Source organism: Podarcis bocagei (genome assembly GCF_964188305.1).
Source record: "Podarcis bocagei genome assembly, chromosome: 5".
Lineage (NCBI taxonomy): Eukaryota > Metazoa > Chordata > Lepidosauria > Squamata > Lacertidae > Podarcis > Podarcis bocagei.
The window spans coordinates 1,510,933-1,534,910 of record NC_138129.1 but is presented as its reverse complement, the minus strand read 5'-3'; the positions used below and the strand labels follow the sequence as shown (position 1 = coordinate 1,534,910).

Sequence of the window (23,978 nt, the reverse complement as noted above, 5' to 3'; positions counted from 1 at the left end):
ACCCAAAAACTGCAACTAATCCAGAATGCAGCAGCTAGACTGGTGACTGGGAGTGGCCGCCGAGACCATATAACACCGGTTCTGAAAGACCTTCATTGGCTCCCAGTACGTTTCCGAGCACAATTCAAAGTGTTGGTGCTGGCCTTTAAAGCCCTAAATGGCCTCAGTCCAGTATACCTGAAGGAGCGTCTCCACCTCCATCGTTCTACCAGGACACTGAGGTCCAGCACCGAGGGCCTTCTGGCGGTTCCCTCCCTGCGAGAAGCCAAGTTACAGGGAACCAGGCAGAGGGCCTTCTCGGTGGTGGCACCTGCCCTGTGGAACGCCCTCCCACCAGATGTTAAAGAGAAGAACAACTACCAGACTTTTAGAAGACATCTGAAGGCTGCCCTGTTTAGGGAAGCTTTTAATATTTGATGGATCATTATGTTTTAATATTTTGTTGGAAGCTGCCCAGAGTAGCTGGGGAAACCCAGCCAGATGGGTGGGGTATAAATAAATTGTTGTTGTTGTTGTTATCAACATGTTTCTTTTAAATGCCTAACTGGGGTGGGGAAAAGAGGGGAGACTGCAAAACAAGCCCAGCCCCTTAGATGGGCCTTGTCACCCATGCAGATGCTGCCCCCAATCCCCTCTCCCTGACCTTCAGAGAACCAGGAGTCATACAGGAATTCATGGGGTCTGGACTAGTGGGCTGCCACAGGGTTCTGTCTTGGGCCCAGTCTTATTCAACATCTTTATCAACGACTTGGATGATGGACTCAAGGGCATCCTGATCAAATTTGCAGATGACACCAAACTGGGAGGGGTGGCTAACACCCCAGAGGACAGGATCACACTTCAAAACGACCTTGACAGATTAGAGAACTGGGCCAAAACAAACAAGATGAATTTTAACAGGGAGAAATGTAAAGTATTGCACTTGGGCAAAAAAAGAGAGAGGCACAAATACAAGATGGGTGACACCTGGCTTGAGAGCAGTACATGTGAAAAGGATCTAGGAGTCTTGGTTGACCACAAACTTGACATGAGCCAACAGTGTGACACGGCAGCTAAAAAAGCCAATGCAATTCTGGGCTGCATCAATAGGAGTATAGCATCTAGATCAAGGGAAGTAATAGTGCCACTGTATTCTGCTCTGGTCAGACCTCACCTGGAGTACTGTGTCCAGTTCTGGGCACCACAATTCAAGAAGGACACTGACAAACTGGAACGTGTCCAGAGGAGGGCAACCAAAATGGTCAAAGGCCTGGAAACGATGCCTTATGAGGAACGGCTAAGGGAGCTGGGCATGTTTAGCCTGGAGAAGAGGAGGTTAAGGGGTGATATGATAGCCATGTTCAAATATATAAAAGGATGTCACATAGAGGAGGGAGAAAGGTTGTTTTCTGCTGCTCCAGAGAAGCGGACACGGAGCAATGGATCCAAACTACAAGAAAGAAGATTCCACCTAAACATTAGGAAGAACTTCCTGACAGTAAGAGCTGTTTGACAGTGGAATTTGCTGCCAAGGAGTGTGGTGGAGTCTCCTACTTTGGAGGTCTTTAAGCAGAGGCTTGACAACCATATGTCAGGAGTGCTCTGATGGTGTTTCCTGCTTGGCAGGGGGTTGGACTCGATGGCCCTTGTGGTCTCTTCCAACTCTAGGATTCTATGATTCTATGATTCTATCGTGGATCAGGAACTAGACCTTGGTTTGATGAAGATATTGACCCAATCTGTGGCAGCTGTTGTAGGACCAGAATAAAATGCATGTATTCACATAGAAAATAAAGCATTTTCTGATTAAATACAGGGGATATCAAGGAGGAACGCAAGACTATGAGGACACAGAACCGCAAGATGAATACATAATCGTGTTGAATAGCAATTAGGAATTTGCGACAAAAGCAGAAGTTGAGCTTAGCACGCAAAGAATGCTTGAGCAAGATTTTTAAATGCAAAGTTGACACACAGAGAGTTTTCAGTAAGGGCACTTGGATGAATGTCTAAATAAGTAGCCCACACAGCGTAGTGTGTTAGAAGAGCAAATTTCTTCAGCTGCTCTCTTCCTCTCTGGTTCTATCTTAGAAAAACTGCCAGGCAGGACCCAGTCAACATGAGGGAGGGGCAGCATTAGGTGGGCTGCAGGTGTCCCACCCCTATGGCCAAGATTACAGGCACAAGGTATGTGAAGAGGTTTGGGTGTTCTAGGTGCCACACCCCACCCTCAGCCAATCAGCACACGGCACACCCCATGATGTCACAATCCTCCCTCACCCCTCCCTCCCTGCAGTCATGCCTTAACTAATAATAATAATAATAATAATAATAATAATAATAATAATAATAATAATAATCTTTTATTTATATCTCTCGTCCTCCCCAGCCAAAGCCAAGCTCAGGGTGGCTAACATCAAATATATAACGTTGGTATAAAATCAAAGAATAATTAAATGACCTCCTAAAAACAGGTCAGGGTCAAATTAAAATCTAATTAGATGGCTTTCCGCAGGATTAGGCTTGGGAACAGTAAATGTTCATCAGGCCCAACTGTTTATGCTGATCTAATATGGGCCTGTGAGAAGGCTGGGAGGCCTCTTTCATACTAGTTCTTATACAAAAAGAAAGCTAGACAATGATGGTTTGACTCTGCCAACAAACCATCCAGATTATTGCCAATTGAGCTAAAAGACATTCATCAAATATACTGATAAAACAGCAACGTCTGAATCTGAAACTGCAAGACAATTTCAACATTCATCACAACATCCAGCTGTCACTGAGACAGATCAAATATTTGCAAATACATCCGTGACAAAAGTAAGAATTTGCAACTCCTTAAGACACCCGTATAAGAAGAGGAAGATAAGAAGAGGAAGCGAAAGATACCATCACCAACCTGAAAAACAATATGGATGGATTTATGGTTCGTTTTTTAAAACTCTTCTCTGCAACAATGACATCACAATACACCGCAATGATAAACCATTCACTGCAACTGAAACGCCTTCTGGATACATAATTAGAGGCAAGTGTATCGGTAATTATAGGCCCAAATAATAACCCACATAAAACACAATCTGACTGATGAATTGCATAAATAAATCAAGATGCAAACAGGATGCTAAAAGTTAAAATAAAACAATTCCAAGATGCTTACTTACTAAACAGGTTTTTATAAAAATAATATTAATAATCTGGCTTGAAATTTGAAAAGTACATAACGTTCTAACCTGGGTCAACAGTGTGATGCAGCAGCAAAACAAACTAATGATATTCTGGGCTGCATCAACAGATGAAGAGAAGTAATTGTGCTGCTCTACTCTGCTTTGGTCAGACCACCTGGAGTCCAGTGTCAAGTTCTGGACACTTGGATATGGAGAAGAGGAGACTGAGAGGAGATATGACCCCCATCTTCAAATATCTCAAGAGCTATCAGATGGAGAATGGAGCAAGCTTGTTTTCTCCTGCCCTGGAGGCTAGTGTTGCAAAAATCAGTGTTGGGGCTGAAAGAAAACTCATGCAGCAAATGAGGAAAACAAAGGGTTTTATTTTGCAAGCCAGCCAAACAGGCACAGAGGAATATACATAATTGTTATCTCTTAAGGCACTACATTGGGGAACGTGAGTGGCGATGTGCTCTACACCACCGAGCCTAGGGCTTGCTGATAGGAAGGTCGGCGGTTCGAAGTTCTCTTTGCTCAGTCCCAACTCCTGCCCACCTAGCAGTTCGGAAGCAGGTCAGTGCAAGTAGATAGATAGGTACCGCTCTGGTGGGAAGGTAAACGGCGTTTCCGTGCACTGCTCTGGTTTGCCAGAAGCAGCTTAGTCATGCTGTTCACATGACCCAGAAGCTGTCTAATGCCGGCTCCCTCGGCCTATAGAGCGAGATGAGCACCACAACTCCAGAGTTGTCTGCAACTGGACCTATAGGTCAGAGGTCCCTTTACCTTTAAGGCACTACATATTCATAGACTGACCCAATCGCAAGTTACAGAGCCCTACTATTAGAAAAGTTTCTACTACTTGTTGTTGTTGTTTAGTCGTTTAGTCGTGTCCGACTCTTCGTGACCCCCTGGACTAGAGCACAACAGGCACTCCTGTATTCCCCTGCCTCCCGCAGTTTGGTCAAACTCATGTTCGTAGCTTCGAGAAGACTGTCCCACCATCTCGTCCTCTGTCGTCCCCTTCTCCTTGTGTTCTCCATTTTTCCCAACATCAGGGTCTTTTCCAGGGAGTCTTCTCTTCTCATGAGGTGGCCAAAGTCTTGGAACCTCAGCTTCAGGATCTGTCCTTCCAGTGAGCACTCAGGGCTGATTTCCTTCAGAATGGAGAGGTTGGATCTTCTTGCAGTCCATGGGACTCTCAAGAGTCTCCTCCAGCACCATATGGTCTTGGCTTATTGCATGTTCATTGAGCAAGCGCAGAAATAACTCTCTCTAAGCAGCACCTTTCTGCACCTGATCTCTTTGCATTCCTTTCTCTACATGGGTCTGCCTGAGGGAAGAGGGCCCCCAAGATAGAGCAAGGCCCTCCATAGTACAATAAGAACAAAGGCAGCTCTTAGAGTGTGGGGACTGGAAATCATCCCTTTCTTATGCAGACACTTTGGAATGTGGTTTCACAAGATAAAGCAGCTTTGGTACAATAGGCCTGGAAGCCTTTTTTGGCTTGGAGGTCCCTATATGCATCAGTAGGACTCGAACCCATGGCTTCAAGATACAAGAAAGCAGATTCTGACCGAACACCGGGAAAAGCTTTCTGACAGCAAGAGCCATTCGACAGTGGAATGGTCTGGACTCTCCTTCCTTGGAGGTTTCTCAGCAGAGGTTGGGTGGCCTTCTGTCATGGATGCTTTAGCTGAGATTCCTGCATTGCAGGGGGTTGGCCTAAATGCAATGGGGTCCCTTCCGACTCAATTGTTCTATGATTTTTATGGTTCTGTGATTCTAAGGACGAATGGGCCAAGTTCTTTCTGATGTTTAGCTGGAAACACCTTCCTTGTTGTTTGTCTCCATTCTGGATTCTGGGAGGACTCTAGGGAGGCCCTTTCCCTCTGGTGAAATAACTCCGTGGTGTGCAGGAATGCAATGGGGAGGGTGGGTGGGTGGGTGCTCTTACTGGTGAAGGAGCTGCCCTGAGCACACATGAGGGGGAGACGGCCAAGGCCTTTGGCGCTGTTGCCCCCTCCCCCTCCTCAAACCCCTCTTTCCTTCTGCTAAATGGCTGCAGGCAGGAGCAGCGCCTTCCCAAAGGACCCTGACAGATGTGCGTGCCCCACATCCATTTCCTGCAAACCCTTCTTTGTCCAGGAAAAGCAGACAGAGGGAAATCAAATCGATTGTTTTCCATGTGCTTGTTAGGCAAAGACTAAATCTCACACTGGAGGGGGGAGGGGGAGTTCGTCCTGTCCTAACAAGCACCTAACAAGGAGAAGCAGGACTAAGATGTGGAGGTCTGCTCCAGAGATCCAGACCGTGGGGAGCCCCAAGAAATTAATAAATACAATTTGGACTATAATTTGATCTTTTTTTCTTTTTTTTCTTTTTTAATTGAAGTATTATGATTGGATATTTAATTGGATGTTTTTTATTGGAAAATCAATAAAAATGATTTGAAATGTGAGTGGGTGGGACAATTACCCAGACAGCAAGCTCAGCCCAGAGAAACAATACCTGGTAATTCCCCTGTCAAATCCTGGCACTGGAGTACTTAAAGAATGCAAATGTGAAGTCATAAGTATATATATATGTAACGTGTCCCTAAGATCAGCCCCTGGACCTTAACTGGACATGTCATGGTTTTTTGGTTGTTGTTTTTTAAAGAGCCAGGGGAATCTGGGAAATTTCCTTAACATGTGTTTTAGAGCATTATTAAAGATAGAATGAACAAGCCTATAGAAGAACAAGCTTGGTGGAGCAGAACCAGCACGGCTTCTCCAAAGGTAAGTCCTTCCAGATGAACCAGTTTCCCCAGAGACCAGCAGCCCATCCCGTTTACACACTGCTATACATTCACAGCAGACCAGTAACCTCTCCTTTGTCTCCCCAGTAACTTGATGGTGGAGACCAAGGTTCATGGGAAACTCATATCATTTTTATTGGGTGAGCCTAGGGTTTCAGGCCACTGCACAGTCTTCTGCTCCCAAGGAAGCCAGAGAGAAGTCGGCTGCGGTGCCTGTTCAAGGTGAGGAGTCTCACGGAGGGGCTCATCCACTCTGGAGTCCAAGTTACCCTAGGACAGAAGAGAAAGCGTCAGATGAGCCTGGCAGCAGGATCAGACCAGTGACCCATCTGGCCCAGCATGGTGCTCTCAAAGCAGTCAGGTGTCCCCAAGAACCTCTGGATAGGCTGCCTCTGGAGGCCCCAGAAGAACATAAGAGCCCCTAGATCAGGCCAGTGGCCCATCTAGTCCAGCATCTTCTCCTCAGAGTAGCCAAACCAGATGCCCATTTTGGGGAGCCCAGGAGCAGGACCTGAGCACAACAGCAGCCCTCTCCCCACTTGTGGTCTCCTGCAACTGGTATCTAGAGACATGCTGTCTCCAGGAGTGGAAACAGAGCATCGCCCTTGTGACCAGTAGCCCTTGATAGCCTGAATTTGTCTAACCCTCTTCCAAAGCCATCCAAGTTGGTGGCCATCATAACTTCATCATTACAACAGTTCAAAGTGTTGGTGCTGACCTTTAAAGCCCTAAACAGCCTCAAAGGCCCAGTATACCTGAAGGAGCGTCTCCACCCCCATCATTCTGCCCGGATGCTGAGGTCCAGCACCAAGGGCCTTCTGGCGGTTCCCTCACTGCGAGAAGCCCAGTTACAGGGAACCAGGCAGAGGGCCTTCTCAGTGGTGGCGCTCACCCTGTGGAACACCCTCCCAACAGATGTTAAAGAGAAGAACAACTACCAGACTTTTAGAAGACATCTGAAGGCTGCCCTGTTTAGGGAAGCTTTTAATATTTGATGGATTATTATATTTTAATATTTTGTTGGAAGCTGCCCAGAGTGGCTGGGGAAACCCAGCCAGATGGGTGGGGTATAAATAAATAAATTGTTGTTGTCGTTGTTATCAACATGTTCCTTTTAAATGCCTAACTGGGGTGGGGAAAAGAGGGGAGACTGCAAAACAAGCCCAGCCCCTTAGATGGGCCTTGTCACCCATGCAGCTGCTGCCCCCAATCCCCTCTCCCTGACCTTCAGAGGACCAGCAGTCATACAGGAATTCATGGGGTCTGGACTGGTGGTGGAGGATCAGGAACTAGACCTTGGTTTGATGAAGATATTGACCCAATCTGCGGCAGTTATTGTAGGACCAGAATAATATGCACATATTTAAAGGTAAAGGTACCCCTGCCCGTACGGGCCAGTCGTGTCCGACTCTAGGGTTGTGCACCCATCTCACTTAAGAGGCCGGGGGCCAGCGCTGTCCGGAGACACTTCCGGATCACGTGGCCAGCGTGACAAAGCTGCTCTGGCGAGCCAGCACCAGTGCAGCAAACGGAAACACCATTTACCTTCCCGCTATAAAGCGGTACCTATTTATCTACTTGCACTTAGGGGCGCTTTTGAACTGCTAGGTGGGCAGGAGCTGGGACCGAGCAACGGGAGCTCACCCCGTCACAGGGATTCGAACCGCCGACCATGCGATTGGCAAGTCCTAGGCACTGAGGATTTAACCACAGCGCCACCCGCGTCCCTGCACGTATTTACATAGCATATAAAGCATTTTCTGATTACATATAGAGGAAATCAAGGAGGAACGCAAGACTATGCGGACACAGAACCGCAAGATTAATACACAATCGTGGCGAAAGCAGTTAGGAATTTGTGACATAAGCAGAAGTTGAGCTTAGCACACAGAGAATGCTTGAGCAAGATTTTTAAATGCAAAGTTGACACACACGGACCTTTCGGTAAGGGCACTTTGATGAATGTCTAAATAAGTAGCCCACACAGCGTACTGTGTTAGAAGAGCAAATTTGTTCAGCTGCTCTCTTCCTCCCTGGTTCTATCTTAGAAAAACTGCCATGCGGGACCCAGTCAACATGAGGGAGGGGCAGCATTAGGTGGGCTGCAGGTGTCCCACCCCTATGGCCAAGATTACAGGCACAAGGTATGTGAAGAGGTTTGGGTGTTCTAGGTGCCACACCCCACCCTCAGCCAATCAGCACACGGAACAACCCATGATGTCACCCCTCCCTCCCTGCAGTCATGCCTTAAATAATAATAATAATAATAATAATAATAATAATAATAATAATAATAATAATAATAATAATGTTTAGTCGTTTAGATGTGTCCGCCACTTTGTTCCCCCCGGGACCAGAGCACGCCAGGCACTCCTGTCTTCCACTGCCTCCTGCAGTTTGGTCAAACTCATGTTCGTAGCTTCGAGAACACTATCCAACCATCTCGTCCTCTGTCGTCCTCTGTCGTCCCCTTCTCCTTGTGCCCTCCATCTTTCCCAACATCAGGGTCTTTTCCAGGGAGTCTTCTCTTCTCATGAGGTGGCCAAAGTCTTAGAGCCTCAGCTTCAGGATCTGTCCTTCCAGTGAGCACTCAGGGCTGATTTCCTTCAGAATGGAGAGTATTGCTCTTCTGCCCAGATCCCAGTTGGCCACTTAGAGAAGAGGACGCTGGACTGGACGGCCATTGGCTAGATCCAGCAGGTGCTTCTTAAATTCTTTTTGATTGGCTGTCATGGGGAAATTATCTGAACCAGGAGCCAGCTGGACCCACAGACTCAAATCCGCTTGGCTTCTGTCCCAGCCCAACTCAGGAGAGGAGGGGGAGGGAGGGGGGAGGATATATGGCTGCCAATCTCAGCCCTGAGCACCATTCAGAGCTGCCTTCCAGCGTGAGGTCCACCAGGTTCTCCTTCTTCTTTGTGATGGGTCCCTCGCTCATCCTCTGGGCTCTGCTGCCAACTATGCCTGCCCAGTGTGAGCGGGCAGGTCTGCTATGTATGTTTGGGGGTTGCTTGGAGGGGTGAAGGGCTAGAGTGACCCTTGGGGTCCCTTCCCATTCGACAATTTTAAGAACTGGGAATGCCTGGCATTGGGGAGTCTGTTTAGGGTGGGTGATATTGAGAAAGGTGTCCAGGGAGAGAGGAAGCCCTCTGGAAGATATCTGGCTCACTGGACTGGAAACGTCAACGGTTTCTGAGGACCCCCTTAAAAAAAAACACACAGATGGGGACATCAGAGAAGCTTCCAGCCCCTCTGCTAAGGTTCCTTAAACTAAGGTCTCATCCAGACTACCTTTTGTGCTGTGTGTCTGGGCACAGGACCATGTTTTAAAGTGCTGGGTCCAAGCCCTTCTTTCCCCACCCACCTTACCCTGGAACTTTTCTTTCAAAAACCCGCTCTTTACCGCTGTATCAGAGCAAACAGCAATCCACGGGAAACCCAAATTGCTGTTTGTTACAATTCAGCATTAAAGAGCGGGTTTTAAGCAAGGAAAGCAGCTCAAGAGTGGCGAAGCATTCAGACACTGACTCTTATAATACAGACCTGTGCCTATAAAGTGTGGGGCAAAGTGTGGGTGCACCCTAAGAGAAATTTGGGGAAAGGGGTTGGGAAGCAGGAATAGGTATTTGTGTAGGAGGGTTGTGGGTAGAATCTTGAGCTGAATGTGTATTCACTAAGTAGTACCTTAGAAGCATAGAATTGTAGGGCTTGGAGGCACCCCCAGGGTCTATTCTCACCCCCTGCAATGCAGGAATCTCCAACATATGCCCCCACCCCTGTTTAAAGACCTCCAAGCAAGGGGAGTCAGCCACCTTCCTGAGGTTTGTTTGTGCTAGATCTAGGCCATGTCGGAGCACATATTGCATAAATCTATGCTGCTCTTCCCCTAGGTACGTTTTCCAGATCCCACCCCCCAACCAAAGGAAAGGGAGTCAGAACTTCTGAGAGGGAGAACTCAGGTTTATTCAGCTGAATAAAAGAGAGAGAAACAGACTCCTGACTTCCAAGTCGGTAGTCTGTGAAGGTACAGAAGGAAATCACAGTATTTTATACCTCAGAGGGCATTCATTCCAGAGATACAGTGTTGAACAAAGGAGAATTTGCCACGTTATCGTTTCTGCAATGCCATCTCTGCCTGCCAAACCCTGTTCTGCTAGCCGGTCCTGCGAGCTCCTTCCTTGATTTTGGGGGCTTACACGGAGCCTGCATTGCAGACCCTCTCTGACTGCCCTTGAGAAATGGACAAGCAATGAGTACAAAAGCAAATTAAGCGTGGTGAATTAATTCTAATGGGCATAAATGATGAATACTTCTGATTTTTGCAACACAGAGGAAGGTGCCTAAGGTGGTTCAGCCTGCTGGGAGGGAGAAGCTGATTGCAGCCCCCTCTGGCTCCCAAAGAAGTCTGCCTCTAGGTGTTTCCTTGCCACATCTTGTGGAGGGAAGTGGAGGTTCAGGATGCCAAGCAATGGATCACACAGCCATTGATACGCTAAAAGTGGCATTGTTTGGGTTTGGGAGTAGTTAGAATGTGAGATCGCATCTTCCAAATCAGGAGAAACCAAGACGTAGCCGCTGATGTCAGACCCTTCAGAGAAAAACACCCGTGGCTCACGGATGCCCAGAGCCTGTCCTTTCAGCAGCACAATGGTGCCTAGAAAACATTTGGGCCGGAGGTTGGGGGAGGGCTTCCGTACCAGAGCACCCAGCCCCCTCATCAGCTCTAAGGGGGAGGGCGCAGAAAAGAGGGGGCTACTTTTGTATTCGTAAAACAGCATCTTTTCTTTTCTTCCTTTTTCAATTTATTTAATCGTTTTTTCAATACAAACAACAACCGCAAAAGACACATACAGCAAAAGCCATAATGACACTAATAACACAATTTGACAATTCAGATTTGAATACACTGATATACCTATGACTACACCTTTTTAACAATATTTCCCCACCTCTCTCTCTTCCCCCTACTTCCCACCACTATCCGCCTTATCGCTTAAATAGTCCTTCCAGATTTCCTCATATTTATCCATTCTTAATTTGTGTCGACATGCAATTTGTTCGTATGTAGCTAATCTGTCCATATTATCAATCCATGGAATCTTTTTGCAGCTCTTCCAATTCATCAAAACAACCTTTTTCTTGCTTCTAATATAGCACGGTATATCCATTTTTAAACAGCATGTTTTCTTAGCGAAATAAAAAAAATCCTCCCAGTAGCACCTTAGAGACCAACTAAGTTTGTTCTTGGTATGAGCTTTCGTCTGCATGCCCACTTCCTCAGACACACTGAGACAGAAGTCACCAGACCCTTATATATAGTGGGAGCGTGGGGAGGGGTATTACTCTGAAGGGGGGTGGGAATGGGTAATCGGTTTACCACACCTATCCTTTGCTTCACATCTGCATCTTTCTTCCTTTCATTCCTCCTCCTCCTCCTCTCTTTGTTCTCGCCTGTGCCCGTCTCCCCTCTTTCCCTTCCTCTGGGCTCAAAAAAATCAGCTGCTCTCTCTCTACCTGTAATAATAAAATTTAAGGATATATATATTTCATAAACATAAACATTAGGAAGAACTTCCTGACAGTAAGAGCTGTTTGACAGTGGAATTTGCTGCCAAGGAGTGTGGTGGAGTCTCCTTCTTTGGAGGTCTTTAAGCAGAGGCTTGACATCCATATGTCAGGATTTCTATGAAATGTACCAACTAAGCACTGACATAGATCAGCACAGGAAGACCGACTTGAAACCATTTTGACTCCCAAACTGACTAAATGTTTTCCCTGCAAGGAGGGAGGGAGTCAGGGAGCCTTCCTGTTGTCTCAGGAATTGGAAAATCACCATCTCAAAGAAATGGCCAGACTGCCAGGAAAGGCAATCAGGTAAGGCATTATCAGATAACCTGACAGACAGGAAAAGCAACAACATTCAAATTTATGTTGTAGACCACCTTTTCTGTGATGTAGGTATGATGTTTGTGGGGGGTGGTCTTGGGTTACACCCCTTCTGTGACGTATGTATGATGTTTCTGGGGGTGGTCTTGGACTCCAAGGTGGGCAATTTAAAATGTCTATATAAGGGCGGGCACACCTGGGTTCTGGGTCCTCCTCCTTTCCTGCGTGTGAGGGGAGCACCCTGTTGCAACAGATCAATAAAGATCAGGCTTACAAGCTGCTTTGCTTCTCAATATTCTCTGGTTGGCCTCTGTTATTTTCTCCTACCAATAGGGAACCCACGTAAGGACTCTATTTAGGCTCTTGGATACCCCATAAGGGAAAAGGGCAGATTTTGTTTACAACATACCTTATCAGACACCTGGTCACGTGATGCCCCACCTTCAAGTCTTCTCCTGCCTTCCGGTCCTGTCCCAGATCCAGCCCCACCCAAGTGTCCTGATTTTCTGGGGACAGGCCCAGAATTACAAAAACCATCCCAGCTTCGGATTTGATCCTGGAATGTTCCTTATTTCCCCCTCCAGCACCAAACATGGGGAGGAAGATGAGGCGCCGAGGCCCCGCCCTGCCAAGTCAAGGAAATGTCTACCATGAGGCACATCAGAACAAAGCTTATACAGTGTACTTCTACACAGCACACAAGTAGTCATGAAACATGAAAACATCCTACTATATCCATCAAGAAAGGTTGCAGGTCATGGGATGTCAACATACCGTATTTTTCGCCCTATACGACTGTCAGCATCGCCCTAGAGCCAGTGCACCAACTGGACTCATGCACCTCAACCCCGACTGGGCTAGGCGAGCTGGGTAGCACCGCCAGAGACCTCCTTTTCCCACAGGAACAGGTCACAGTGCTGTGGACTCACAGCTTAGAGCTGAGAGCACCGGATTCACTGTCTCAATAATACAGTCGTTGCGCAGCAGAGTTTTGCAGAGTTTTGCAGAGTATAAACCACTCGGAGAGCAGCTCTGTAGAATATCTTCCTTTTATTCTGTAACTACAACTATGATACAAAACTATATACAGAGCTGAATATTCTAAGCATAAATCAATGCTACACTGAGAGTCTGCAGCTGCTCTTAGCAGCAATCTTATCTCTAGGATCTCCAACACTCTCACTTTCTCCGATACACTGACTGACTGACTCTCTCTCACACAGAGATATGTTGCTGGGCAGAATAAGTAGATAGGCAGGACACGCCTCCTTCTCTCTGGAGAGTCAGCAGAGACCATCAGGAGATGATCAGGAGATTCTTGGGTATGGGAGGGGTGAAATCTCCTCAACGACGCACTTTTTCCCCTCCAAAAATGAAGGGGAAATGTGTGCGCATCCTATGGGGCAAATGCAGGCTTTCGCTGAAGCCTGGAGAGCGAGAGGGGTCAGTGTGCACCGAGCCATCTCACTCTCCAGGCTCCAGGAAGCTATCCGCAAGCCTTGCAAGTCCGGCGGGAGTTCCCGCAGGCTCGCAAGGCTTGCGGGCAGCAGCCTGTTCTGGGGGCTGGGGGGGATATATTTTTTTTATTCATTCCCCCCCCCCAAAAAAAAACCAGGTGCGCCCTATGGGCCAGTGTGCCCTATAGGGCGAAATATACAGTACATAGCTCCGTCGTGGTATCAACTTCCTTGGGGTTGATTTGGTCTCAACTATTGACATTCCAATCCCATATTTTACTTCCCTGTTTGCAAAACGTGTCAAAGAGCTTCCAGCAGAGGTGCTGGATTAACACCCCGGTGCTAACTCAAAGCAGACATAGCAAAACATTCTGGCTGACCATTTGCACCGCTTTCAAGCTCAGACAGGAGATGTGCAATACAGCCTAGGAGGGAGGCAGGAGAGTGACAAAATGCAGGGAATCATTCATGGATGCATTCTCTCCAAAGGTTAAATGCAATTGATACTGGGACAGTTAGGACTGTCAGGAGCTCATCCTACACTCAAATAGGACCCTGGTAGAGACACATGCCTGACTGGCATGTTCTCTCCCTCCTGCTCCTTCGTTCAGGAGCTTCGTTAGCTTTCTTCAGCCCGAACATCACAGCGACCGATGCCAACAGACACCGGCACACTGAGGAGCACACGGCTGCCTGTGCCCCAGCTAAGCAGTTTTACTGAACCCGGACTCAGTTAAAGTGCTCCCCGCCCCCCAGCTATATGGCGCTCTGATGCTCTTCCTGCTCATGTACAAGCCAGAGAAGCATGGAGGCTCCCTCTGCTGGGGGCCAGGGGGCCTTCTGAGGCATCAGAGCTGTTCAGCTGGGGGGCAGGAGGTCTCTTCCACCCACCAGCTAAGCAGTTCAGCAAAGCCTTGATGCTCCTCGGCTTGGGCTGGACCATGAATCTCAGAAGAAGCAGCCAAGATAAATTCTAGAACTGTAGAGTTGGAAGGGGCCACAAGGATCATGGAGTCCAACATAGGCGCCGACTCCATGGGGCTTGAGGGGGCCCGAGCCCCCTCAAAAATTCGTTTGGGGGGGCTCAGCCCCCCCAATAATCTCGGGCGGCGGTGGGCGCGTCCGCGGCTTTTATAGGGCGCCCGGCGCGCACCAGCTCGATAACGGGCACCGGCGCGGCGGGGGGCGCCGGGCCGGGGGAGGGGGGCGGCCGGCCTGTCTCCTTGGCAACCCCATTGAGCAGCGCCGGCTCCCCCGGGAGGGCCATCCCCCCGCGCCGCCGATCGCCAACACCGCCGACGCTGTGCCTGCCCGAGCCCGAGCCCGAGCCCGAGCCCGACCCGGAGCCCGAGCCCGAGCCCGAGCCCGAGCCCAAGCCCGTCAGTCAGTCAGGAAGGAAGGAAGGAAGAAAGGAGAAATGAGGAGGGAGACGAGGGTGGAAAATTGCGCGCAGGGTGAAGAAAGGAGAAGGGCGAACGAGACGAGCTTCCAACCCAAAAAAGGGCTGGAAGACTGGGAGGATGCAGGATCGGGAAAGAAAGCGACGCCTTCCCCGCCCGCGACGTCGCCCGCTTGTCATTGGCAGCGCAGCGGGCGCCCAGAGGGGCTGGGCACCGGCGCAGGGCCGCTCCGCAGCCGCGGAGGACAGCTGCGCGGCTAGCAAGGTGTGCCGCGTAGAGCGCGGCCCTTGTGTGGCCCGGTGGCCAGGCAAGCTCGGGCGGGGACCCCCATGCGAATCTAAGACGGGAGAAGAGGGCAGAGCAAAGGGGGTCCCTTCCCCAACCTCCGGCTCTGAGACTTCCCTGCGCCCCAGAAAAGCGAAAGGATTTTCTCTCTTTTTTTATATATATAAATATTTTATTAAGTTTTCAAATACAAAGTTAGAAACATACACTGAAGAAAAAAGTAAAAGAACAAGAAAAAGAAAAAAGAAAAAGAAGAAAAGAAAACCAACCATTCAACACATTTTTTATATAACTAACTGGACTTCCTCGCATCTCCCTTACCCTGCATTCTTTATAATAAAGATATCAGCAAATTATTACCTTGTTTCGTACTTTTCAAATACTATACCTCTAAATTTAACATACTTTTCATCAGTTACTTATATCTTAAATTAAACATAGTATTACCTTAGATTTTGACCTTTTCTTACTTAAAATATAATTTCCTGTTTCCCAAATCTAATTGCTGAAGCTATAGTTTCCGAATCGTGTAAATTTTTAACATTCATACAACTTATATTGTTTTTGTAAATAGTCCTTAAATTTTTTCCAGTCCTCTTCCGTTGTTTCTTCTCCCAAATCTCGGATTCTGCCAGTCATTTCAGCCAGTTCCATATAGTCCATCAATTGCGTCTGCCACTCTTCCAGTGTGGGCAAATCTTGTGTCTTCCAATATTTTGCGATAAGTATTCTTGCTGCTGTAGTTGCATACATAAAGAAAGTTCTATCCTTCTTTAACACTTTCTGGCCAACAATGCCCAAGAGGAAGGCCTCTGGTTTCTTGGGAAAGGTATACTTAAATACCTTTTTTAACTCATTATAGATCATTTCCCAGAAGGTCTTCACTTTTGGACAAGTCCACCAGAGGTGAAAGAATGTCCCTTCAGCCTCCTTACATTTCCAACATTTATTATCAGACAGGTGATATATTTTTGCAAGCTTGACTGGGGTCATGTACCACCTATAAATCATTTTCATAATATTTTCCTTCAAGGCATTACATGCCGTGAATTTCATTCCGGTGGTCCATAACCTTTCCCAGTCCTCAAACATGATGTTATACCCAATATCCTGAGCCCATTTTATCATGGCTGATTTGACTGTCTCATCCTGAGTGATTTTCTCTTCAACCTGCCCTCCATCCTCTTGCAGAAAACTCTTTGCCTGCCCTGCCCGTATCTCGTTTTTGCTTTTTAATTCCACACACGCACCCTTCGGACTTCGTGGCAATCGGGCGCGCGGGTGCGTTTCCTAAGAGAGTGAGGACCCCCGCCTCCTCCCCACCTGCTCCCTCGCCAGCCAGCCAGCCGCGCGCCCTAGCCGGAGAGCCCCGGCCATCCCCGTCGCGCAATCGGCTGGATCTCCCTTCAGCAGGCCGTGCTCACAACTCGGCCCAGGGACCCCCAGCAGCGGATCTCCGGCTCAGCTGAAGAATCCGGCAACAAGCCCCCTCCTCCCCAATCGCTCCGCCGAAATACGCTCCAAAACCCCCCAGATAGGCCGCCGGCCGCCAAGTCTAGTGGCGCCCTGAGCGAGAGTCTCTCCCCAACACCGCCACCTCGAACTGCGTTCTCCCGGCTACCCGAGCGAACCAGCGGCAGGACCCCGGTATGGGCCCCCCCAATATTTTTTATAAGTCGGCGCCCCTGGAGTCCAACCCCTTGCAGCCCAGGAATATTTTGCCCAACATGGGTCACATGCTCTACCGACTGAGCTATCCCCATCTCTCTGCTGATATGTCATGATGTTGAAAAGAAAAGAAAGTATTGCCCAGCTAAATCATCAGAAGGCGAGCTGTTGTGCTGATCATAGTGGAAATTTGCTTAGCTATTTCCCCGGTTGGACTTTCAAGATGAGACATGAATCCGAATCTCCTAAGGCAAAGTTCACGGAAAACCCTGCCCACAAGCAGTGGGAGAGTCTTCTAAACTTGATAGGGGTTGAAAGACGTTAGAAGTGCTTTTTGGTTAAAAGGTAGAGAGCCAGGGGAAGGAATCCCCAAGGCAGAACAGAGCAAGACTATGACTTCCCCTTATCAGGACACTAGAAGTCTGCTGCTGCAGCTTAGAAAAGATTTCCTTTCTCCCGGCTGCAATAAGATTCAATCAGATTAGAGAACGGGGCCCAAAGGAATTTCAATAGGGACCAGTGCCAGGTTCTGCAGTTAGGCAAGAAGAAACAGATGCATGAATATAAGATGGGGGATACCTGACTTGCAAGCAGTACATGTGAAAAGGATCCAGTGGTCTTGGTGGACCACAAGCTTAGCATGAGTCCACAGTGTGGCGCAGCAGCAAAAAAAGCCAATGCTATTCTAGGCTACATCAATAGAAGTAGAGTGTCCAGATCAAGGGAAGTAAAAGTACCACTCTATTCTACCAAGTTGATGTGAAGCCTTACAGAAAGCATGAAATGCAGGCATCCAGAAGGACTGTCATGTATGGAAGTGAGAGCTGGACCATAAAGAAGGCTGATCGCCAAAGAATGGGTGCTTTTGAATTCTGGTGCTGGAGGAGACTCTTGAGAATCCCATGGACTGCAAGAAGATCAAACCTCTCCATTCTGAAGGAAATCAGCCCTGAGTGCTCACCCCACAGATCCTGAAGCTGAGGCTCCAAGACTTTGGCCACCTCATGAGAAGAGAAGACTCCCTGGAAAAGACCCTGATGTTGGGAAAGATGGAGGGCACAAGGAGAAGGGGATGACAGAGGGTGAGATGGTGGGACAGTGTTCTTGAAGCTACAAACATGAGTCTGACCAAACTGCGGGAGGCAGTGGAAGACAGGAGGGCCTGGCGTGCTCTGGTCCAGGGGGTCACGAAGAGTCGGACATGACTAAATGACTAAACAACAACAAAGCTCCTTCCTGGAAGTTGCCCGGTGACAGGCAGCCAAAGCGGTGCCTTCAGCCCGGCAGCGGAGGAAGCGGCAAAGGTGCGGGGGTGGGGGGGAGGGAGCGGGGGCCAGGCAAGCGAGGTGGCGGTAAGGCGCACTGGCACGCACTGTCTCAGAGAAAGCTCTGGCTGTGGGGACGTGGTTTCTGTGACAAGGCCCTGGCTCCCCCAGCAAGGCGCGCTGTGCGTTTTCTGATCTCCACATTCAAGCTTAGACACATAGCTGTCAGCTTTTCCCTTTTCTTGCAAGGAATCCTATTTGGAATAAGGGAATTTTCCTTAAAAAGAGGAAACGTTGACAGCTATGCTTAGGCAACTATAGGAAGTTGAGGACCTTCAGTCCTCAGAACCTCCTCATTGGGGCAAGGCCTACTGTGGATGCTCAGGTTGAGAACGTGATCCGTGCGGGATGCACCTTCACAACCCGCAGCGTTCACAACCCTCGTCTGCACGTCTGTGCATGTGCGGGTTGCGATTCAGCTCTTCTGCGCATGCGCAAAGCACGATTTAGCACTTCTGCACATGCGCCACCGCCAAAACCCAGAATTAACCCATTCCAGTACTTCTGGGTTTCGGCGGTCCGTAACCTGAAAAAGCGCAACCTGAAGTGGCTGTAACCTGAGGTATGACTGTATTGGGAAGATGTGCTCCCTAGGCCTGGCCTTCTGAGTCGTTTGCTTCTTTGAATAAAGAGTTAAATTCACGGACACTGTGACTTATTCCGGACCTGCTCCAGGCACCCACCCCAACATCACCTGTGATGGCCTGGGAATCCGATTCAGAGGCTGAACCGGAGGAATCCCAGCCTGCACAGGAATCCCCGCCTCCAGGGCCCGCCTTCTGAAGCACCTGCACCTGTGCCTGATCCTCAGGAGCAGGCACCAGGTGAATCCACTCTGGCTCCGGAGGCGATTGAGGACACATTGCCTACAGGTGCGCCTCTCCCAGCCCTGTCAGGGGAAAGTGAGTCTCTCCCTGTGTCCAGTAACCCACCGGCCTCTCCTGGTGGAGGCGGAGGAAACTGGTTTCTCCCAGGAGGAGTGCTCGCCTTAAGGCCAGGAGAGGTGGGTCACCTGGGGGCCGGGACTGCCCCTGGCCTCAGAGAAGATAAAGGCCAGTCAGCCCGGTCCCAGGTTGCAGGAGCAACATCGTTGAAGAGCTGTTTTGGCCAGCACCCAGTCCTGTTCCCCCAGAGTTCCTGTCCTTGCCCGGCTCCTCGCTGTAGACCCCGCTTCACCCGTGGATGACTGTCTGCCGACCCTTGACTCAGGTCCTGGACCTCGCCCCACGGTAACCTCCCCCTGGACCAGCACATCACCTTTCCCACTCCCTGCACTCCTGCCGCATGTAGCCAAGATTGCAAGCGCAACGTAGGTGGCACGGTTTGAATGTCCGACGTGCCACACCCCACCCTCGGCCACAACATGACACCCGCATGACATTTCCCCCTCTCCGCATTCGGGCCTTGACTTGCATCTCACACGCACCAATGCCTTCAGCTTGAAAAGTTGGGACGATGCACTAATTCAGTTAGACAATGATGGCTGATGGCCTGATTCTGGCAACAAAGCACCCAGATTGCTGCCAACTTAGTTGAAAGGTATTCATCAGATTCATCAGATAAAACAGCAACATCCGCATCTGAAACTGCAAGGCAAATTCCACTTGGCTATCAAGATCTCTGGTCATCACAACATCTAACTGTCGCATCTGGCGATGGGCACAAGGGAGGCGGGCAGAGGCCCAACTGGGAGCCACGCCAACGGTGTCACCCCAGGAGAAGACGGGCACTGGGTGGGTCTTCCCAAAACTTCTCTTTTCTTAACTTTATTATTAGTATTTAAACTCTCATGAATTATGAAGGATTCCTGAACCAACACAGGCCACTTCCTGGGACCACCACTTCAGCCCTGACTTCCTCATGATGATGATGATGATGATGATGATGATGATGATGGGGGGGAAATCTATCATTGTTTCCCTTCCCCTGCCCTCCCATCATTATCATCACTATTTTTTACTTCTTACTTCACCTTACTGTTATTGCTAGAGTTATTTTTCTTTTCTTTTTTCTTTTTTTGTTTTTAAAGAAAACACACACACTCTTAATGGCCCTACTTTTTTCACCCCATCCCCCTCTTCCTTCTCTTTCAATTCAACAAGCCAGCCATTTTTCTTGCTTTGAAACTGGAGAAAGCTTTTCCCTGAGTACATTCCCTGAGTTTGCTCAGAAAGGCCATTCAAGAACTAAAACATGGATTGGCGTTCTTTGTACAGTCCTGAAGTCTTAAATCTATCCATCCAGTCCAGGCTGGCCCATCAAGGTACATAATAGATTTTAATTTTTAAGTGTCTGAACCCAAAGAGTACTCATTAATGGTTTCTCGTCATCCTGGAAAAAGTGAGAAGCTGCAGGGTTCTGTCCTGGGCCCGTTGTTGTTTAAACGTCTTTATAAATGACTTGGATGAAGGAATTGAGGAGATGCTCATCCAATTTGCAGATGACAACAAACTGGGAGGGGTAGCTAATGCTGCAGAAGACAGAATCAGAATTCAATATTGCCTTAACAGATTGGAGAACTGGGTGCAAGCTGACAGAATGCATTTCAATAGGCAGAAATGTCAGGTTCTGCTCTTAGGCAGGAAGAACCAGATGTGCAAAGATAGGATGGGGGACACCTTCCTTACTAGCAGTACTTGTGAAAAGGATCTTGGGATCTTGGTCCACCATGTGACGCAGCAGCAAAAAAAAGCTAATGCTATTCAAAGGCTGCATCAACAGAAGTCTAGAGTCCAGATCATGGGAAGAAGTCATAGTCCCGCTCTCTTCTGCCTTGGTCAGACCACACCTGGAATACTGTGTCCAATTCTGGACACAACAATTTAAGAAGGATGTTGACAAGCTGGAATGGGTACAGAGGAGGCCAACCAAGACAATCACTGGTCTGGAAACCAAGCGTGATGAGGAACGGTTGAAGGAGCTGGGTATGTTTAGTTTGAAAAAGAGGAGACAGAGAGGAGATATGATGGCCATCTTCAAATATCTTAAAGGCTGTTCACATGGAAGATGGAGGAAGCTTCTTTTCTCCTGCTCCAGGAGGAAACTTTCTCCAGAAGAACTTTCTGACAGTAAAAACTGTTTGACAGTGGAACAGACTCCCACTGTGGTGGACTCTCCTTTGCTGGCAATTTTTAAGTGGAGGCCAAATGGTCATCTGTCATGGATGCCTAAACCGAGGTTCTTGCATGGATTAGATGACCCTTGGACCACGTCCAACTCTACCATTCCATGGTTCTGTGATTCTATACGGGCTGCTTACTGGTTCCTGTTGCTGGACCAATGGCTACCAGGCGCAACATGTATGTTTTGTCTCCACAGTTGGAGGCAGCAACGTTTCAGAAACCAGGGGCTGGAAAACACAGCAGGGGAGGGTATTGCTCTTCTGCCCAGATCCTGGTTGGCCACTTTGAGAAGAGGATGCTGGACCATTGGCTAGATCCAGCAGGTGCCTCTTGTGTTATTTTTGATTGATTATCACGGGGTAATTATCTGGACCAGGAGCCAGCTGGACCCACACACTCAAATCCGCTTGGCTTCTGTCCCAGCCCAACCCAGGAGAGGCGGGGGAGAGGGAGGAGGGAGGAGGATATATGGCTGCCGATCTGAGCCTTGAGCACCATTCAGAGCTGCCTTCCAGCGTGAGGTCCACCAGGTTCTCCTTCTTCTTCGCAATGGGTCCCTCGCTCATCCTCTGGGCTCTGCTGCCATCCATACTATGTAAGTTTGGGGATTGCTTGGAGGGGCAAGGACTCAGGAAGGCATGGAGTCGGGGGGAGTCAGTTTAGGGTATTTATGCCCTGCCTTCTTCACGGACGGGATTCTAAGTAGACAACCCTGCCCTGAGCTGCTGCTGTGCAGCTGGCTCCAGCTGGTGGACCTCAGGGCTCCGGCGAAAACCAAACTAGCCCCTGCAAATCTCAACCCATCTCTGAGCAAAGGAAGGTGGAGGGTGCTGCAGTTGGTGGTGGAAGGACCTCTGAAGGAAGCTTTTAATGACTGATGTTTTAATGTATTTTTAATCTCCTGTTGGAAGGAGCCCAGAGTGGCTGGGGAAACCCAGCCAGATGGGCAGGGTATAAGTAATAAATGATTGTGATTATGATTATGATTATGATTTGATGCTGATGGTAGTGAAGACATCAGCACCAAGCAGTTGGGCACATCATGAGGGTGCTGGGCTAGGTGCCCATCAAAGAGGAGCGGGATGCCATCATAGAGGTGTGGAGCATCATAGAGGTATGGGCATGGCCAGGATTTCGGGGGGGGGCCAGGACTTTTGTTAGGGGGGCAGAACCGAGCTACCTGCGACTTGTTTGGTCAGTTTGCTGAGTATTTTTATTTATTTATTTACTTGATTTGTGGCTACGCCTCGGTGGAGGAGGAAGGGAGGCGTGGGCAGGGGGCTGGAGAGCGCGACCCTCACCCTGGACTGGATTCCTCCTTGCAGGCAATGGAGCCAACGGCTTTGCAGGACGCTTGCAGCAGGGGGTACGGCAGCAGATTCGACAAGCCAATGAGGAGGCGAAGGTGGAGGAAGCTGGCTCTGTAAAGGACAGGTGAGGCTAGGACATGTCCACCACATATGGAGGAAATTCCCCTCCTTCTCCTTACACTTCCAACAATTTTTATCTTGTGGGGCTGGACTATCTTTCGAAGAAAACCACCACCACCCCACCAACTCTCCCCTCCCTTCTCCACAGCACCGGACGAGCCCCGGTGGCTGCTTACCTCTGCCTTGCGAGTGACAGGGGCGGGCGGCGGTGGCTGCGGATGGACAATGAGTGGCGCAAAGGGGCTGGGTCCAGAGAAGGGCTGTGTAAAATGGCACTCAGCCATCCGCGGCTCAACAAAGCCCAGGCCCCTTCCTCCTCTAGCCAGGGTAGGGAGAAGCCAGGAGGAGGGAGGGAGGAGCCGCCGCTGTGGCAGTGTGGATGGGGGGAAATGACGAAGCCCGAATGATCAGAATCCCCACGCCGATCACCACAGCGATTCCTGGACCGTCCGCGGGCTGGATCCAGAAGGCAGTTGGGCCAGATTCGGCCCCCGGGCCTTAGCTTGCCGCCCCACGTTCTATGCCGATAGCCTTGACAGGACCCTCTTTGCAAGCTTCTTAGGACAGCTGGGCTCTCTCTGGGGCTCTCGAACAGGGTGCGTTAGACCTAGAGAGTTCACAAACCAGAAAGCGGGGGTCGTCTTTTGCAGTCCCTTCCTGCAATGATACAAAGCAGAACTTTGGCTTCCCCCGCCCCCCAAGCATCCAGGCTGGGGCACCTTAGAGGAGAGGTCAGCAAGGTTTGCCTCGCCTGGGTTGTTCACTCCAGCGGAGATCTCTCTGTGGGCCAGATTGTCAGCGAGTGTGAGCGCACGCATGCATGATTTCCGGTGTCTGCGCATGCATAGGCACAATTTTCAGCACCACAGCAGCAATTCCCCACACCGTGCTGCGCTGGTTTATTACAGTGCGTGGGGACTCGCCAAACAAGCAGCTCAGTTCAGGGGTGGCTCAGGGGCCGGTTAAACGACCCCTGTGGACCACAGGTTGCTGACCCCTTCCTTAGATCCGAGATTCTCCCTCCCATCCGCTCCCCACACATCAGCCCATCTCAGAGGCGGCCCTCCTACCCAGAGCCCCAAACAGAGGATGATCTGTTGTTGCCCCACAAGCCGCCTCTCCTGCACTTACCTGGTTCCACTCCATCCCCTCTTCCACCTGGGTTTCTGTTGTTGCTGCTGCTGGAGGTTTCCTTTGGAGCTGTGTTTGTCTCCATGTCTGCGCTTTATTCTTTACCTTTCAGACTGTTGCCTGAGGGGCAGACCAGAATCACTTCCAATAAGCAAGCAGGCAATTATGGGGAGAAACTGGCCCAGGAGGAACAGTGCAAGGGGGAGGGTTGAAAATCCCCAAGCTTGAATGTGGAGGTCAGAAAACGCACAGCGTGCCTTGTTGGGGGAGCCAGGGCCTTGTCACAGAAACCACGTCCCCACAGCCAGTGCTTTTTCTGAGATGGTGC

At 49.4% G+C, this 23,978-nt stretch overlaps 1 protein-coding gene across 1 annotated transcript in view; it reads right to left on the bottom strand.

Annotated features, from left to right (window-relative positions):
- The window catches only part of LOC308588345 (nigwaprin-a-like), a 29,209-nt gene extending 5,479 nt beyond the window's left edge, over positions 1-23,730 (bottom strand). The window contains exon 1 of the mRNA XM_081196824.1: positions 23,651-23,730. The gene's annotated coding sequence lies outside the window, so the exon portion shown is untranslated. The remainder of the gene's footprint in view (positions 1-23,650) is intronic.
- Positions 23,731-23,978: the final 248 nt, after the last annotated feature.